Source organism: Triturus cristatus, chromosome 4_2 (genome assembly GCF_964204655.1).
Source record: "Triturus cristatus chromosome 4_2, aTriCri1.1, whole genome shotgun sequence".
In the NCBI taxonomy this organism is placed as follows: domain Eukaryota; kingdom Metazoa; phylum Chordata; class Amphibia; order Caudata; family Salamandridae; genus Triturus; species Triturus cristatus.
Genome location: NC_140586.1, coordinates 52,740,465 through 52,759,111, shown reverse-complemented (window position 1 = coordinate 52,759,111; position 18,647 = coordinate 52,740,465). Strand labels below are relative to the sequence as shown.

The following is an 18,647-nucleotide window of genomic DNA, read 5'->3' as shown; positions in this document are numbered from 1 at the left end:
TGGCTAAAAGCAAACAAAAAAGAACACTATGACATGGCCAGCGCTTGCCACATCATAGTGCTTTTTTTTTTGCTGAAGGGCGAGGAAAACCTGGGATGGCGTATGGGGGTGCAACACGGGACAACCGAGGGTGTGTGAAAGAAATGCTATGACACGGCAAACGCTGGCTGCGTCGTAGCGTTTTTTTTGTTTATTGTGGCGTGGGAGGCGAGAGGCAACATGGAGGGAGGAAACACGGATAAGGGAGGGTGGGAGGTAGGGGCTGGGAGAAAGCACACTGTCAAAAGAGGGTTGGTGGGAGGTGCTGGGGGCAAGCAACAACACAGACATGAACAGAGGGAGGTAGGGGCAAAGCAACAAGGAGGATGTGCGGGAGGCGAATGAACACAGAGGCCAAGCAATATAGAGAGTGGGGCTAGTTTTGGATTTGCCATTTTTTGTAGCCATGTTGTAGAGCAGTGCAGTTGCTGTGCAGCATGGCTGAAAGTTAAAAAGATAAAAAAAACGCCATTACGTAGTCCTGGGTGGGTCATAGCACTTTTTTTTATTCAGAAGGGGGATGGGAGCACACTGCTTCACCTCCCAGCACAGTTCGCCCCTTAGCATCCTGGTAAATGCAGTTCAGTTTAAATGCTCACTTGAATTATTTTTTTTTAACTGTTTCACCAACGTTGGTGCAGGTTAGTTCTGTTAATCTCTAGACACATGTGTTTCTGGATATAATCCTTCATCAGTAGAGATAAAAATAAAATTCATCTGGGGCGCTGAGAAAGCTGCCACAATTCTCTTAGGTCTCTGTACCTCTCCCTGGTTATTAGCCTATGTACCATTTCCTGCATATTTACTTACACGCTTGTATAATTCATAATTCATTACCTCTGTCAAATATGTATAGGCTTATACACTTGTATGATTAATCACCTTTGTAAAATATGTGTATGGTGTAAATAAAGGGCTCGAACACCTGTGCTGGATAAATAGCTCTACAAAAGCAATTAAATAAAGAATAATACAATTAGTAAGGACTATGTAAATAGTTATTAATGTAAATGCTCATATAGAGAGATATATCTGACAGTCTTAAGTTAAAAAACAGCCTTGAAATCAAAATTTGTGTCTAAAGCCCTTGTGAAGTAACAACAAACTACAGATCTGTGTCTCTCCATGGCGGAGACATGAAGTTAATAGGCTCCAGATAGCCCCCAACCAGGATGAGACACAAAGAGGGTGCTGATGTCCTTTTAGGTGAGGTATTTGTGTTGGACTAAGCTGAAAGTAAAAATATGAAATCCCACCCGCTACATGCTGCTGCTGTGAACACAAAGCAGAGCAGGTGTGGGTGCCGCTGAATGAGTCCAAGTTTTGGGAATTTGCACCAGGACAAAGTCAGCATATTTTACTGGGGTCGGATCCTGCTAAATAATAGCTGATGGATCCGTGATTTGGCTGAATTCTTCTAATTTGCTGGATTGGTGGATCTAAAACAAACCGAGAAGTCACAGGAAAGAACATGCAGCATTATGGCTGAGTACACAAAGGTGAGTTTTGGAGAAATGTAGAGGGACCAAGACCAAGATGATCTTGGCATTCAGGCAGAGAGAGACATGAAGAAGCGGGGACATCTGGAGATGCCGGAATCCTTTACATGGAGGGAGACTTGTGGGGCATGGAGCAGCAGAAGCAAGGTAGGCAGTGAAAACTTTGGCAGAAATTTAGAAAATGGGGACTCAGCAGAGGGATAGCGCTCTCCAACATGTGTTGGATCAATTGGTCGAAAGCTTTTGCTTGAATTTTTTTTTTTGTGTGATTACAGTTTAAAAAGTGCAATTTGAAATAATATTTTTTGCAATAGTCATGCAGGATTGGCAGCTCTTAAATGTTCATATAAGAAGTGAAGCATAAATTAGAGCAGAATTTATAGAAGAGTCAGGGCCCACGAGACTGCTAGTGGATTTTCCGAAATAAATGTAGCAGTGGGCTTTTCTTTTAAACAGGAAGTTATAGGATATAAAATGTTACTCCTGAAAATAGAGCAGCACTAAGAGAAAAATAAGCTACTTTTGAATGGATGTAAACTTTGGTGAAAAGAAAAATTGAGATTTAATAAAAACCGGGTAGAACGCAAAGGTAGAAGAGTGACTAGGGCTATGGAAATAAATAGTCACAGGGGCAAGCTGAACGTGTTTGCTTAAGGAAGCTGTACTTTGCTCTCTTGCAGCTATGGAGCCTCGTGTTAATCTCTCCAATTTCGGTTTTGTTGTAGCATGCATTGATGGGCATGGTCCTCATTCATAAGCTAAGATGTTGTCCTGCACAAGGAAATTAGGACTAACCTTCCTGCAATCAGTGCTGCTTGTTTTGGTTTTTTAGTATCTTTGACTTTTAACCTCTGGTCTGACTGCGGGACCATCAGAATACATGTTAGACTAACTCCAAGGGAGACGCAGTGGTTTTTCTGTGGATGGCACTGTTCCTACCACACCAACCCACAACAGGTACAGAGTTGATGATGGGCACTGTTTTATACTGGATGACATTTATCATACAGATCATGAAACCAAGCTAGAAAAAACATTTACAGTGCAATAGGTCTCGCACTTTGGTTAGGTAGAGCCATTGGCGTTGTAAATGACAATGTATTTTACCTATGTGTTTTAGTTTGGAGTGTAGTGGATGTATGAACAAAGACACAGCACTGTTTAGAGGACTAAGAATGTAGGAGTTACAGACTGGACCAGAGAATCAGCGACAGCACTGTCTAGAGGACTAAGAATGGGTTATTACCACTGGGTAGAGAGACACAGCTACAGCACTGCTTAGAGGACTAAGATTGGGGAATTACCACTGGGTAGAGAGACACTGCTGCAGCACTGCCTAGAGGACTTAAAATAGAGGAGTTACCAACGGGGCCAGAGATGCAGCTAGCAGCACTGCCTAGAAGACTTAGAATGAGGAATTACTGACAGGACCAAAGTAGCAGCTAGCTGCACTGCAGAGGACTTAGAACAAGGAATTATTGATGGGTGGGAGGGGGAGCAACATGGAAAAAGCAAGAGAGGAGGGTTGGAGTAGCCCGAGCGAGGGAGCATGACAACAAATGCCCTCCTATGGAGAGCAGCAAGAAAAGTGAAAAAAGTAGTTCTCTTAATGAGAGCACTGGAAGGATACAAGTCATTCAATCCGAAGTCCAAAGGATGTTAAAAAATATATGACCCAGTTGTGATACAAAAAGAAGAAGGGGAAGAAAAGCCATAAAATAAGCAAGCAAATGAGAGTGACAAAAAGCCAACCAATAGAAAGCAATGACTTGGCCCAAATCCCATTTTGTATTGGCATTTATCCACAAAAGGTAATCGACAACTGACAGTAAAAGTCTGCAGGAGACACCTAAAACTGTGATGGTGAAGCTTGTGATATGGGAAAGTTTGATAATTATTTTTAATAAAAGACTACCATATCAAAATTCTAACCTGAACATATTCAGGTTTTGTCACACAACTGTACTTCAACTTTATAGACAATATCTTTGAAGATTTTGGGGAATGTGTATCTTATAATAATAATAAACAGAAACCACAAATAAAATGCATCGCTATTAAAAATAAAACTATCGCGATCCCTAAAAGACCATCTCTTTTGGTGTATGTCAACAATTCCACAGAAGCAAGAATGCACAAAGATAAACCAATACAAGCTGTGCCTGTGAAAAAAGGGGCACACACGTTGAGTGAGAGTGAGCCAGGTGAAATATGTCTTTGGAGAATATTTATTGCGGTCAGAGCCGCTAACATCTGCAATGCCTAGCTTTACGTGCAATAACAGGAAGCTTGACTAAACTTGTGCTATAAAATACACAAGGACACTAGCTCTGGAAAAGCAAGGCAACATCTGGTTTGTACATTTCACTGCATTTTATGTGCCCACAAAACCAAACCTCTTCCACTGCTTTAAAAATAGTCTGCGAAATGTAAATTCCTTTTTAAGCTGGAAAGATACACTCTTAGTATACACAACCGTTGCAGGATAAAGCGCACAATCTCAAATGCAATAAAGCGCAAAATCGTCTATGCAAGTGACAAGTCCTGTGGCTTCTCTTCAGAAGCAGGTACAGGGCAAAGACATTCTGATATGTTATCCATTCACAAAGCTCCCTATTTGTAAGTTTTTTATGACGTCAAAGATCAGTGAAATCATTTGTTCTTCAGTTTGTGAGGGAGATTTCCTCTTATGACGTCACCCTCGTCATGTGGCAGCGCTTCCGAAAGTATAAGCTATGTCCTTGACTACAGTCATCTTCAACTTTTTTAAAACAGTTTTTGTGTCTTAACAAATACTCAGTTTGTTTAATGTTACAATTTCCACACGAAAGAAGATATCATTGGATATAAAGATGAAAAAGAAAAGTCCAGCCCAAAATGTATCTGTCACGTCCCTGTGCTGCAGTTGTGCCAGAATGTCCAGGAGTCAGTTTCCCCCACAAAAAGTGACCAAGGAATTTCCATTGGTTCTAAAGTATTCAATGAATGCAGTTATCTAAATTTCCACCGCTAAACCATTCCAGGAAAAACATACTCTGTTTCCTAGTCAGTCCTGGGTCTTACTTGAACTCAACGCTCTATGGCCTGCAGAGATGCCAACATGTTTGCTACATTAAAACAGATCATATCCTCTGGTAATGGACCTACAGAACCAGTCAGCTGCTACACCATTTCATCTACGGTTTTTACACAAATTGTACCATATCCAATCCCAGCTTTCACTTTAAAACGAATGGCAGCATCATTCACTTAGTGAGGATCACAGGTTTGATTGTAAGATACAATGAACTACCATTAAGAAAAAAATACCAGTGACATGGATAGACCTCTGGGTACACTGTAACGCTTGTCTCTGAGTCCCGCACCCGAAGCCCTCTGTGTACACTGCGGCTGCTGCAGTTGTGCTTGACCTGTGCCTCTTTAAGAGCTTGGGGAGTGCGTGGTGAAAGGGGAGAGCGCGGGGGGCCCTGGGGATATAGGCCGGGTAATAGTGACGGCGCAAAGTGGGCATGTACCTAGAAGTTACGACACATTGAAACTGGAACTGATGGGGGAGTACACTGGGGGAGGGATAGGGGGGAGAGGTGGTTGTAATTTTGTTGGGGGGGAAAGTTGAGGGTAATAGTTACCAGAGTGGGGAGGCTGTTAACAGCCAATGAGAGACGGGAAATAGGAACTTGGATAATACCGTACACTCTTATGGATATGTTGCCAGATAATATTGTATGTGAACTCAAGAGAGCAATATATTACTATGTATTGTATGCACCTGTTGTGGAAAGGATGGCGGTATGAAGGCGGTTGCGAATAATAAAACATTTTATCAATAAAAAAAAATCAAAGAAGTAGATCTCCTGTGGAACACCTGCCAGGGACACATATGTGGCCGTAACTAATGAAGGACACATCGTCTTACTCGATGTTGTTTCAGTTTTGCCCTGAACCTCTTTTGTTATGTAATCCCTTCTGTCTGCCACTTGTTTGGTTTTGTATTGTAGAACACAATTTTTTTATCTACCAGTGTATTGTTCTGAGCGTTTGTCTTAATTGTTCTACTATTTATAAATCGAATAAAATTGATATACTTCTCTATAAAAAAAAAAAAAAAGCTTGGGGAGTGCGGTGCTGCGGCAGGAGAGAGGAGGAACAGTTCCAGGTCCAGTAGAGCAGCCGTTAGTGCTTTGCCTGTATTTACAATAGCGGTCCCCAGGAATGTCCTGGTCTTTGGGGAATGGCGCGGGTTACACAGCCTTTATTCCTTTCTCGTAGAGTGTGACGGGGAGACACAAGCAGTGCGCCGTCTCTCCCGGGGACGCTGAGATGCGCTGGCACCTTTTGGTAGGTCAGTCGCTGGTGCACCGCTTACTGGGTACACAGGGGAACCATATGCACACCGACCGGTCGGCGGTTGTTATTACCTAGTAAGCAGTGGGGCGACGGCCCATGATGCTACGGTGCTGAGTCCACGATAAGTGCCGACGAGCACAGCAAATTGGGGAAGGCGAGGATACTGCCGTTTGGTACATGCGCGGTGCCCGTGTAATGCAGTCCGTAATAAGTGCTTAAACAGGGTATTTCGTTTTTAAGTGCCAGTCGTAGTGAATGAACGCAAGCCCTTCCCACTGAAAGTTTAATGTTACGAAGCAATACAGAAGCACTCACAAGTTGTTTTCCTCCCCGCGGTATCCAAGATGGCCAACAATTGCTTCAAAAGTGAAGAAATTGAAAAATAAATGTGGCTGAATGCCATTTTTAAAATTTCTTTACTTTTGAAGCAATTGTGGCACCTGCGCTTAAGCTTCCGGTGTTTAAAGCTAAAGCGCGGGTGCCGCGATTGAAACTAAAGTAAACAAATACAAAAAATAGCAGCTACACGCTTTTTTGATTCTTTGTTCATTTACTTTTGTTACAATGGCGGCACCCATGCATTAACTTTAAACATCGTTAGCTAAAGCGTGAGTGCCGCAAGTGTTTCAAAAGTAAAGAAATAGAAAAAACAGGCAACAAACTCAAATACACATAAAAAGAAAGGCATGCAGCCCCATAAATAATAAAAGAAAGGCACGGCCACCATTATTTCTGCGGAGGCGTGTTGCGCTGCCTTTATTAAAAAAAAGTGCAGCAGGCAGGAGAAAACCATTTAAGAAAATAGTACTGGGAAGCTATAATTAACACCCACCGAGTAACAATACATGTAACGGGGAGTGTCCTCATGGGAGGTCACAAGAAGAGAATAGGCGGTACTAAGGAGGGGACTAAGCCTATTGACCAATGAAAAGCCACCATTTACAAAGGACAGTGACAGGATCCAGTTAAAAAGATGGGTGGAAAGTGGGTGGAGCTTCATGCCCATATCCTGAATACAGCATGTCTCCAAGAGACAGCACAGGGGCTGCCTAGGTGAGACCTAAAATGCCTTGTGGTAGAGGATTTTTTTCATAGTTGAAAAAAAGCATTGGCAAACCTAAACGTTTTGGCATTTGTAAATTTTACAAAGCTTCTCTAACCTAGAGCAAGCAAGGACCGCAACAAGGAAAGTGTGTCTCTCTCTCTCCTGCTCTTTTTCTTTCTCTCTGTGTCTTTCTAAAGACCGCAGCAGTGCAAGCTTCCCTTATCCTTGAGCATGTTTTAATTCCCATATTGTATGACCTCAAAGTGTGTAGGCCATATGAAAGGGCTGCAAGCAGAGGATGAGGATTGTTGGGGTACAGAGATAAAGCCAATAGAAAAGGGAGGTTAAGTTAAAACTATCACTGGTAAGTCTTCAGCTGGGGCTCTGCTTATAAATATCTCTCAGACTGAGTATTGGTTGGAGACCACCGCTGGCAAATTGTGTCACAATCTGGAGGCCATGTTTATCATATTGACTTGTGCTGGGGGCCTCACTGGAAGCATTGTGTCCAGTTCCCAAAGGCCCAAGAGGGGTCTTTGACAGTATTGTGCCATATTCTGCAAATCAGATTTGCAGTACTGTGTACAGGTGTAGATGTCGCACCCAGATCCTGCTTTTACAGGCCATAACTAGATAATCGGCGCTGGGGCCACCTCACTAGGATGGTATCCGATTCTGGAGGCCACTTTTGGCTTATTTGTCCAGTTTGGCAGATGACAGTAGAAGTGTTGTGGAAACATGTTTGTTCATTGGTTTCTGTGTGTGGGCATGCGGGTGGGGACATCAGTGTGTAGCTGGTGAGCGAATGAAGGACTATCCATGGGTTAATTGATGGATGGATGAGTCAGTTAGTGGGTGGGTAAGTAGATCATGTGTTGGCTAGGCCAGGGATTGTATTGGATAGTTAAAGTGTTGTGTTAACGTGTTTATTGTTGTGACATTTGTGCGTGTTGATGGGAAGTGGGTAATTTATAAATGGATAGATGGATGAGAATGAATGAGTGGGTGGGTGAGTGACAGAGGAGGTGACACCCAAAGCCCATATTTGACCTTTATAATTTCACTACTTGGACCTTCTTTAGTATACTTTGGATTCCCCTGCCCTACAATCGAGCTTACAAAACAGACCCCTGTTCTTTTTATAGGAGTCCATAGAAGAAATTCCCCTTTAAAGAGAAGAAAGATTAACCCATGCTTTCCCATTCGTCAATGACTTTCAACAGCATATTTATATGAGTTGATTATTCAATAGAGTGAAGGAGTGTGGTCACTTTGTTGAATCAACAACTCCTCTGTAAGTACTTAGACCTTTTGCCATTTATATTTCATCAGTATGTAATGCACTGCGTCTTATGGTTTTTCATGAAAATGTGCGGTCAAGAATAATTACTTACCGCAAGGTCAGGACTCGCCCATTTTTTTTTTTAACTGACAGCAATTGTTTTAGTTTATAGCTGTAGGAGGTTTACTTTAAGATATGTCGTTCTCCCTTATAATGTTATCAATACGCTTTACCTTAGTGACACTAAAGTGCAGATTATGCAAAAATGTAACAAGCCTTGGACACAAACCAAAAGGTCTGCCATAGGGTGTTAGCCTTTTAGCTTTATCAGACCTTGTTTTGTCATAATTTTTGTAAAACATTGGTAGCATGCTGCGGCCCTCGCCAATATACAATAAAAGCATAGGCTATAAGCAAAAATGTTTTTTTGGTTCCAAAAATCACACATTGCCATAGTAGTCCTGTGCAGTCGTGCTTCTCGTGAAATAGCAGAATGCCATCACTCACAGTGAAGTTAGCTAATGGCTGAAGTTAGCTGACTCACTGATCCATAATGTATACTGTAGTAGTGTTAGACAAGCATTTGCAATGCAATAGGCCTCGCATTTGTGAAATTTAGAGTCCTTGGTGTTGAAATTGATGAAAAGCTGACGCTGTATGTGCTGCGGGGGGTCCTTGCAGCAAGACATAAGTCTGACGTATTTGAAGGTGCAGGCAGTGCCCAATTGGAGGAGTAGGCTGGGAGGTCAGCATGCATATTAAAGGGAAGGAGATCTGCTGAATTGGCGCACAGGCGCCTTTGTTAAAGTTAAAGTGTGGCATGGCACGCTGTTGACAAAAAAATGTATCTGCTGAATAGGCGCATGGGCGCCATTGTTAAAGTCTGGAATAGCGTGCTGTTGCCAAAATTAAAACAAAAAAATTAAAGTTGATTTAGGCGAGCGGCACAGCACAGAAGAAAGGCGCGCGGCCACATGTTAAATGTGAAGCGTGGTGTGGCGCATTATAAACATAATTTAAGTTCAAGCGCGGCGTGTGCATTTTGTAAATATAAAGTGGCCACATGAGGTACTGCCACCATAATTTAAGTTAAAACGCAACATCGCGGCGTGCGCTGTTTGTAAATATTAGGCGTCAAATAAAGCGCGACCTCCAAAACAGCTGTAGCCAAGGCAGGAGAGAGACCGTTAAATGAAAAAACAGCGCTCAGACAATAATAAATAACATGATGAGTAACACCTCATGTAAGAGGGGCAGTCCTTATGGAAGGTTACAAAAGTAAACCAGCATTGGAAATGTAATAGGTCTTGCATTAGTTGGAGCTATTAGCATTGTAAATAGCAATGTTTTTTTACCTATGCAATAGATATACCCTCCCACCTTAATAAAAAAAAAAAGAATTCCGTTGTGTGTTTTCTGTAGTATTTTATGCAGCATGAAGTACCCTTTTGTTATTTTAAAAAGCTCTTGGTAGAAGAAAGATTTCCACCTTTTAAGAGCGCAGTCACAAATGTTCTACTGTTACTGATATTAACATTATGCCGAAAACAGGCGCAAACAACTCTGTCTCTAGAGACCCAAAACTGAAATAAGGCAACGGATGGAAAAGAAACACAGGTACAGTTCTCCCCACCTGCATCTTACCTTCACGAGTAACCAGCTAGATGAGGTGGCTTGTGACTGTGCTGCTCAGTGCACGCAGTTCAGTAGGGTTCAGACACTATAGCATCTACCAGCAGCCCGCCCATTCAGTTTCGCTTAGCCTGGACATGGCTGTTAAACACCGTCCCAGGAGGGAAAGCAAGTGAGGCGAGTTCCGGAAAAGCTATCCAGGAGAGAACTAGAGTGACCAATGGATAGGTGAGAGTGATGGGGCGGGCCTGTTCCTCAGCCAATGGAACGATGCGTCCCAACTGATTCTGACTGAAATTACAACAGAATAAAACTTTGTTCCGGCTCTTATGGCTCAAGAGGAAGGCATATGCACAGTGGAGGGAGGGGTCAGCTGGTAGCATGGTACAGTCGAACACAGTGATATCTAGCATGTAAACATGACCTAAACTAGAGGGGAAACAATTCAATAAAGACTTCATGAAACGTGGTTTTAGTTTCTTTCTAAAATGGCTGCCACGTTTTCAGCGCTATGGACTTGCTTGTAAGCCCTTTTCCCTTTTCTTTGCCTTCTAGTTCCCTCGCCTATACAGCGAGGCAGCCCGTGCTCAATTGTATGTTATTTAGTACACAATGCTTGTGTAAATGCAAAAATGTTGTAAACCCATCCACCGCAAAACCTTTTCATGTAGAGAAGTTCAAAATTGACCCTTTCTCCTCCATGAATTTGAAACAAACGGAAATAACTTTCTGCCGGACATCAGAGCTCTGAGCAACTGAAAATATTGAGCGCTCGTGCTCTTTATAGAAAGGACGAGGGGTGGGAGGTGTTGTGGGAACGGCACGGAGAATAAGTTAACTGGGAGCATCAGCGAGGAGAGAGCGGAAAGACAAAGTAGTGCACTGAAGGAAAACATATGGCCCTTAGTGAAAGGTTTCATGTAGCGGGGGCAGTCTCCAGGGCAGAACAAAAGGAGGGACTACTAAGTGTATTCACCAATGAAAAGCCAGCATTTCTAAAGGACAGTAAGAGGATCTAATTAAAAAGTTGGCCGTTTATTTAAGCCCATATCCTAGATACCACATGTCTTTTTGAGACAGCGGATGCCACACATGCGATGCCCAGGCAAGACCTAAAAAGGAGGACCATATTACTAATGAAAAGCAGCCATTTACAATGCACAGTAAAAGGAGCCAATCCGAACGATGGGTGTTGCTTAATGCCTATATCCTGAATACTGCAAACTGATACAGTGTCTAGGTGCCGAATTCTGCATCCTAATTCAAACGTGAAGGACCAAACATATAATCAAAAGAACATGTGAGAAATGTTTCACAAATTTTGCGATTTCTATAGAAGAAAAGTGAAATCGATCACAAAGGCCATCAAAGATTAAATGTTTGGTCCTTTACGTTTGAATTGCGTTACAGAATTCAGCACCTAGACACTGTATCAGTTTGCACAATTAAAGGGGCCTAGTCTAGGTTGCTGTTAAGGACCCAACCTCCTCTTTTTCTTATTATATCCTGAATACAGCATGTGTCGAAGAAACCGCGTAAGCGCTGCCTAGGCGAGACCTAAAAAATGTAAATGACACAACAACAGACCAGTGGATGAAAAGTGCTGGCCAGAGGTGGTTATAAGTAAATATATTTTAGGTATAATATTTTAGGAAGACCTAAAAATGAATGCAGGAAAGCTTATTTGTTTGAAAGAGAGTGAAAGGGGATTTAAGTCTTTTTAGCTCTGAATTTTTCAAAAACTTTTCAGTAAATTATTTTGTAAGTGAAATATTCATCATATAGGTTATCAAGAATTTTTCTAACTTACAGTAGTTGCAATTTATGCACATCGGCCATTAAACTCTCATACTGCCTGGCTCCAATGTACATTTTACTCAGAGATCAGCTTATTCCTCTTATCGTTTGCTTCAGAAACCTAAAAAATACAGATTCTTCAGATGTTGTGTCACTGGAACACATTGTTTCTGGCTCTGGGCATTTGTTTAATAAAGCAGTGCATTCTAAGAGCGTAGTTTTGGTTTGGTTCAGTTGAGCCAACTGTGCTAAGTAACATGAAAATAAAGATTTGCAAAAGGATTGTGCATTGCTGGAAAAGATGTGCCCTGATGTCATGGAGCCATATGGTTACAACACACATGGGATCTGGTGGCTTAGTGGACTAATGCGCCCACTGTAGGGGCCTGTATTTGCCCTCATGTTCACAGATTCAAATCCCGGCGGGTCCACTCAGCCTTTCATCCTTCTGAGGCAGATACAATGAGTACCATTGAGTTGGGTAACCATAAACATCTGTTATTCAGCGCCAAGATACCCTGGTGGGTGAGCATGCGTTTTACAAATACACCGGTTATGTTTATGTTATCTGTGCAGACTAACAGCCGGGCATAAAGATCGCACACAATACATGCCATATTTACTATAATGATTCTGTTGATGGTTTTATAAGTAACGAAAACAAATGAAAGCTGCCTCTCTGTATCAAGTATACCCAGTCCTTTACAAAAGCCTGGTTCCACGGAGGAGATGTACGTCTTTAGTGCTTTAAGATTGGAGGCTGTTTGTTGAGGCAGTCACATTACCATCTTCATAAAAACCTTCTTAAGTGACTGTGCACATTTCCATCAACAGAATCCAAATGTACCTCTTCATGGTTGTGGAGCAAGGATTGTAGGCTGAGCGGCAAAAAGAGGGTGTGCAGACAAAATATCAAGTTTTTAATATCGAGTTATAAATATTGTGATTCAGAAATATCGACAGCAAGAATATGGTGGTCAAGAATATCGACTTGAGGTAAGTAATATCGATTTTAGAAATATCAAAGTGTTTAATATCGTTTGTAAAAATATAGTTAAAAATATTGATTATTTAATTAATGTTATGTATTTTAGTATATATTTTAAATGTATGTGATGTATGTTTTTGTTGTATGAGAATTGTTTATATTTGTAATATATGTGTTAAATATTTAGTAGTTCTGATTTTTTATTTTTTTATTTGAGTTTTGCGTTTTTAGTTCCGTAGTGGGTTGTGGGTTTGTAGGGGAATAGCGTGGGAACTAGTCAGTCAGTCAGTCAGTATTTCTTTATTCGATGATTAAAAAACATCATAAAAGCACACATATACAGACAGTTAAAAAAACTATTAAATCATTATCCAGAATCCTGACTGCTACTACACATAAGTAAAAAAGAAACTAAACCACACATTTCATTTAAAAGGACAATCAGGTTGGTTCTCTAGTTGCCCTTAATCGTACCGCAACTCTAATAAAATTCATAATACTACAAAGTGTCAGGGGGTCGGTCGCTTTTTGCAGAAAAATTAGTGCATCTTTAGCGTGTGCTACTTTAGCTTGCTTTAAAATTCCTACTAGGAATCTGCGCCTAGGCATTGAATAAAAAGGACACAAAAGTACAAAATGAAGGGTGTCCTGCGGAGACCTATTGTCGCAGCCGTAGGCACCCTTCTGCTCAATCAATGATATAAAACCTGGTGGATCAGCCAGTAAGTAAGGTAAAAGATTGAGCCTAAAACGCGCCATTAAAAACCTATCCTGGGCATTATGCATAAGGTACAAATACGGCTCCATCCCCTCCCTATTTTTTACCAGGCTATGGGCGTTCACGGTACGTTTAATCCCTTCAGCCTCTGCTCTGCTTTTAGTTCTCTGGGCCAGGATTAATCCCTTTATAACCAACTTGTCCTGTGACACAATTCTCGATGGGTTTAAGAAAAGATCCTGGCGGCCAAGGTTTTCCAGACTGGTCAATACATATTTCAGCCATGGTATACTCAAGCTTCTGTCCCTTCCCATGCAGTCACTTATAATTTGTCTACTTAGGGTCACCTCCGGGTTTAGCCAAGATCTCATCCAAGCCAAAATGGGTCTGAGCTTGACCAGATCTTCTGGATATGGTCTCCCTAATTCTCGAGGGGCTATTACAGCAGGGGTGCTCTGTGGTATCTTCAGAATTGAGCGTAAAATGTTGTTTTCCTCCCGCTGTAAATGCTGAGTATTTACAAATCCCCACACTTCTGCACCATAAGTGGCCTTGGAACAGCAAATAGCTCCATAAAGATTCATTGTTTGCTCGGGAGACCATCGACCCACTCTACGCCCATAGCCTGCGATGGCACCATTAGAGGATATCAGCTTGCGACAACGTTCCTCCACCAGGGGTTTAAATTGCAAGGAGCCATCGAACAATAGGCCCAAATACGAAAAGGCCTGAACCTTTTCTAGTGTGTGGCTACCTATTTCGTAAGAAAAATTATTACAGGGTTTGTTGCCAGCCAGCATCACGTATGACTTGCCCAGGTTCACCGATAGGTCTAGGTTTGCCATAAACTTTACAAAACCATCTATTAGCAGCTGTAAGCTCTTAGGGGTACGTGCAAGTAGGACCGCGTCATCAGCGTAAAGGAGAACCGGGATAGGACGCGATCCTACGCATGGGCAATCAGTTTTTAAATTGGTCAGAAACTTCTCTAAGTTATTAATGTAGAGTGAGAATAAAAAGGGGGCCAGAATACAACCTTGTCTCACCCCGCTAGTACATGGGAAAGATTCAGTCAACCCTCCCTCCATGTTATAGCGTACTCTTGCAGAAGTGTCTCTATTTAGTTCCCTCAAGATGTTAATCAGTCCTAGGTCTATCCCCAAATGTGTCATCATGGCCCACAGTTTGTCCCGATTTACATGGTCAAAGGCAGCTGCCAGGTCTATGAACCCCAGGTAAATGGCTTCATTGCTGGCTTTGGTATATTTCGCTACCAGCATATACAGGTTCAAACATTGATCGCTTGTGGATCTCCCTGTTCTAAAGCCGTAGTGAGTGTTCGAGATAATATTATTCTCCTCGGTCCACTCAGTCAGGCGGTTCAAAATTACCCGGCCCAATATTTTGGCTGACACGTCAATCAGTGAAATTGGGCGGTAGCATTGTGGGCTGTCCCTGTTCCCCTTTTTAAAAATCGGGACAATTATCGCCGTTGACCAGGTTCGGGGGAGGCCCAGCCTAATAGCGGTATTTATCACTCTCGTGAGTATTGGGGCCCATAGCTCAATATTGCTCAGAAACTAATCTGGTGGTGTCCCATCGGGACCAGGGGCCTTGTTTTTTGTCAGACCCTCGATTCCCACAGTGATTTCTTTTAGAGTGAAATGTACGTCCTGCCCCTGCTTGATAGTCCCCCCCCCCTTCCTCTGAATTGGGTACTGTACTATAATTATACAGTCCCTTAAAATGTGTAAGCCACTGGTCCGGGAGAATATTTGTGCCAATCACTGGGGCATTCTTGTCCTGGAAACCAGGTTTATTAATTATTCTCCAGAACTCAGTGATATCTCTCCTTTCTGCGGCCTTTCTAAAATCAGCCCATGCTTCGCCCTGTAGGGTGGGAACTAATTTAATTATATTAAATTAATTGGTTATTTTTTATGTGTTAATATTTATTTAATTGAGATGTTATAGTTTTAAATGTGTAAACTAATTTATTATTAATTAATATTTCGTTAATAATTAATTGGTAATTAATCATGGTAATTGTGTAATTAATTGTAGGTGTGTGTTTTGGGATTAATAGGGGTAAAGGGTTGGAAGTAATTTATTTTAATTGAATTATTAAGTCGTTAATTAATTTTAATTAATTGGTAATTATGACAGTTGTGTAATTTTAGGCGTGTGTTATGGAGTTTATAGGGGTAAAGGGTGGGAAGGAATGTATTTTTAATTGATGAATTAATAATTGGTTATTAGGTAATTTTAATTAATTATGGTATTTGTGTAATTAAATTTAGGTGTGTGTTTAGGGGTATGCGGGTGAAGGGTGTTAAGTAGTTTATTTTTTTATTAATTATTTGTTAATTGATAATAATTAATTTAATTGTATTATGGCAATTGTGTAATTAAATTTATGGTGTTTATAGCGGTAAAGGGTGGGAAGTAATTTGTGTTTAATATGAAGTTGTTAATGTTAATTATTTGATATTTAATTTGGGTAATTGTTTATTTGTTTGTGTGTTTCTACTTTTAAAGGGGTAAAGGGTGGATATTAAATACATTTTAATTACTTTATAATTGGGTGTTAATAATAGTTTTTAATTGAAAAAAAAGGTTTAATTGTGTTTTATTATTTTATAGTTTGATTTAGGTGTGTGTTGTGGATAATATAGTGTTGAAATGTGTGTAGATAATCTTTTTTTCTTTTTTTATTAATTTTTTTATTGCTTATTTATGTTGATTATGGAAGTAATTAAAAAAAAAATGTAGAGGTGTGGTGTTATAGGGTAGGAAATAAAAAATATATTTATGTATTCATGTTTTTGTTTGTAAATGTTTTCGTTTAAAATAATTATTTTTATTTATTTTATTTTATATCATATTTGTAGGTATTTGTTATATGTAATGAATATTATAATATGGTTTCTATTTATATATTTAATATATTTGATTTGTAATTTTTAAAATATTTATTTCTTTGTTTTTATAATTTATTTTTATTTTTAATACATATATATATATTTTTACTTTTGGAGCTATCTAACACTTTTCCTACTGTTGCTGTCATTGGAGTGGGAATAGTCATTTTTACCCCTCCACTATCCAACACTTTTCCTACTGTTGCACTCCCTGGAGTGGGAATAGTACATTTTACCCCTCCGCTATTCAACACTTCCCCTACTGTTGCACTCACTGGAGTGGGAAAAGTGATCTTTACCATTCTGCTATCCAACCCTTTCCCTACTGTTGCAGTCAATGGAGTTGGAATAGTAAATGTTACCCCTCCGCTATCCAACACTTTCCCTGCTGTTGCACTTAACTGGAGTGGGAATAGTAATTTTTACCCTTCCGCTATCCAGCACTTTCCCTACTGTTGCACTCACTGGAGTTGGAATGTAAATTTAATACCTCCGCTGTCCAACAGTTTTCCTACTACCGCACTCACTGGAGTGGGAATAGTAATTTTTACCCCTCCGCTATCCAACACTTTCCCTACTTTTGCACTGACTGTATTGTAAAATTTAAGTTTAAATATTTTTTAATAGTTCAGTGTTTCATTTATTATAGAATTGTGTTTTTTTATGTTTTAAATTATTGATATATATTTTTATTTTGTATAATTTAAGATTTAACATAAAATAAAAATAGTTTAATTGTTTTAAAGTAAATATTTATAAATAGTGTTTATCTTTTTTTATTAATTTTATGTGTTATATTTTGTTAAAATGTATATTAAATTAATTTTATCATGTTAAAATGAACTGTGATATTTAATATAGCCTTATAGCCCGCCGTAGTGGGCTATACCGGCTATTAAAGGCCTGCTCCAGCATTAAAGGCCCGTGCTGAAGGTGAGGGCCTTTAACAAGGGAGCGGGACTTTAAGAGCAGGTATAGCCCAGCTACGAAGGGCTATTAGGCTATTAGAACACTTTGCCACTAGAGGGCAGAATGTTCTAACAAATAAAACAAAGGCGTCTCGGAGCCCGAGGGAGTTTAAATCCCCTCGGACTCCGAGAGGCCTTTGTTCACAGCAAAAGCTGAGAACAAAAGCAACATTGGAATGTTGCTCTGCAGGCCTTTACCGGCCCGTAGAAGCACGGAGCACTCCATTGTCTGCAATGGAGTGCTCCACATTCAAATGTTCTCATGTATATTATTTTATTTTATAATTATCCATCTATATTTTTTACATCAATATTTTTTAGTCGATAATTTAGTACTTACCTGTTTAAGTATAGGAGTCAATATTTTTGTAGTCTATATTTTGTCATCGCTATTTTTTACATCGATATTTATGACATCGATGTTGTCAGTGAACCCCATAAAGAGCCTGCAAATGCATGACCGTTCATTAGCCTGAATATGAACTTCAGTTTCCATGTCTGGCTTCGACCTCTGTTTTAAACACATACCTAAACGTGTTTGTGTAATTCTTTTGAGCAGAGCGTAGTTCTTCCCATGTGCGCCTTTTCCACTCAATCCTGGCTTCTTTTTTTTGTCTTTTTATAGATAGCCCTTGACAATTTTATCTGGTCCTTATCACCCTATTTGATAGCCACTATGAGTTCTGATTTCCTTGTTCTACAATCTAGATTAAATCATTCATTGATTTTAGGTAGTCCTGATCTCATTTCAAATATTTTCCCGAAAAAAGCTTTGAGAGCATTAAATAACCAATTACAAGCATCCAGTAATTGGACAGGACAATATATGTATTTGCTAAAAAAGCTCAGTGTTGGAATAACAGTTTCATAGATAGATTTACTGATCGTGGAGCTGTCCTATGCAGCTATAGAGGAGTTTGGCCCTAGTTCACCCCCTCGGCCGTCACCTACCCAGCCGGACTTCTGACATTGTTTTCCTCGCCTCCCCGTTATGTTTCCTTCCTTCTATCTTTCTACTATGTCTATACTTGGAATCTGTAACTGAAGTAATCAGGTAATCTGTAACTTGCTGATCCTCATGTAAAGCGCTCTGATACCTCAAGGTCTAGCCAGCGCTATATAAAACGTTGCAAATAAATAAAAATAAATAAAATCTTAGGGTTAACAATAATCTCACTTTTCACTTTCTTTCTGTTGTTAGAAATAAGTAAATCGGAACCCTTAGCATTACATATATCTGTTAAATCTGGGATTAAAGTTCTTTTTAGATAAAAGACCGGAGGATCATAGTTAGTCTCATATCTAGGTGTCACCATAACATCCATCAATTCGCCCCATAATTTCACAATGAGAAATTTATAATCAGCGTTATTTGTATATGCCCCTCTTAAAAATTGGGGCAACCCTAGTG

The 18,647-nt window shown here is 40.2% G+C and overlaps 1 protein-coding gene across 9 annotated transcripts in view; it reads left to right on the top strand.

Annotated features, from left to right (window-relative positions):
- Nucleotides 1–18,647, top strand: part of IL27RA (interleukin 27 receptor subunit alpha) — a 203,929-nt gene that overhangs the window by 13,019 nt on the left and 172,263 nt on the right. The window contains exon 2 of one of the 9 annotated variants that reach the window (XM_085600467.1): nt 12,476–12,637. The exons of the other annotated variants lie outside the window; for them this stretch is intronic. The gene's annotated coding sequence lies outside the window, so the exon portion shown is untranslated. The remainder of the gene's footprint in view (nt 1–12,475; nt 12,638–18,647) is intronic. 9 annotated transcript variants of the gene reach the window in all.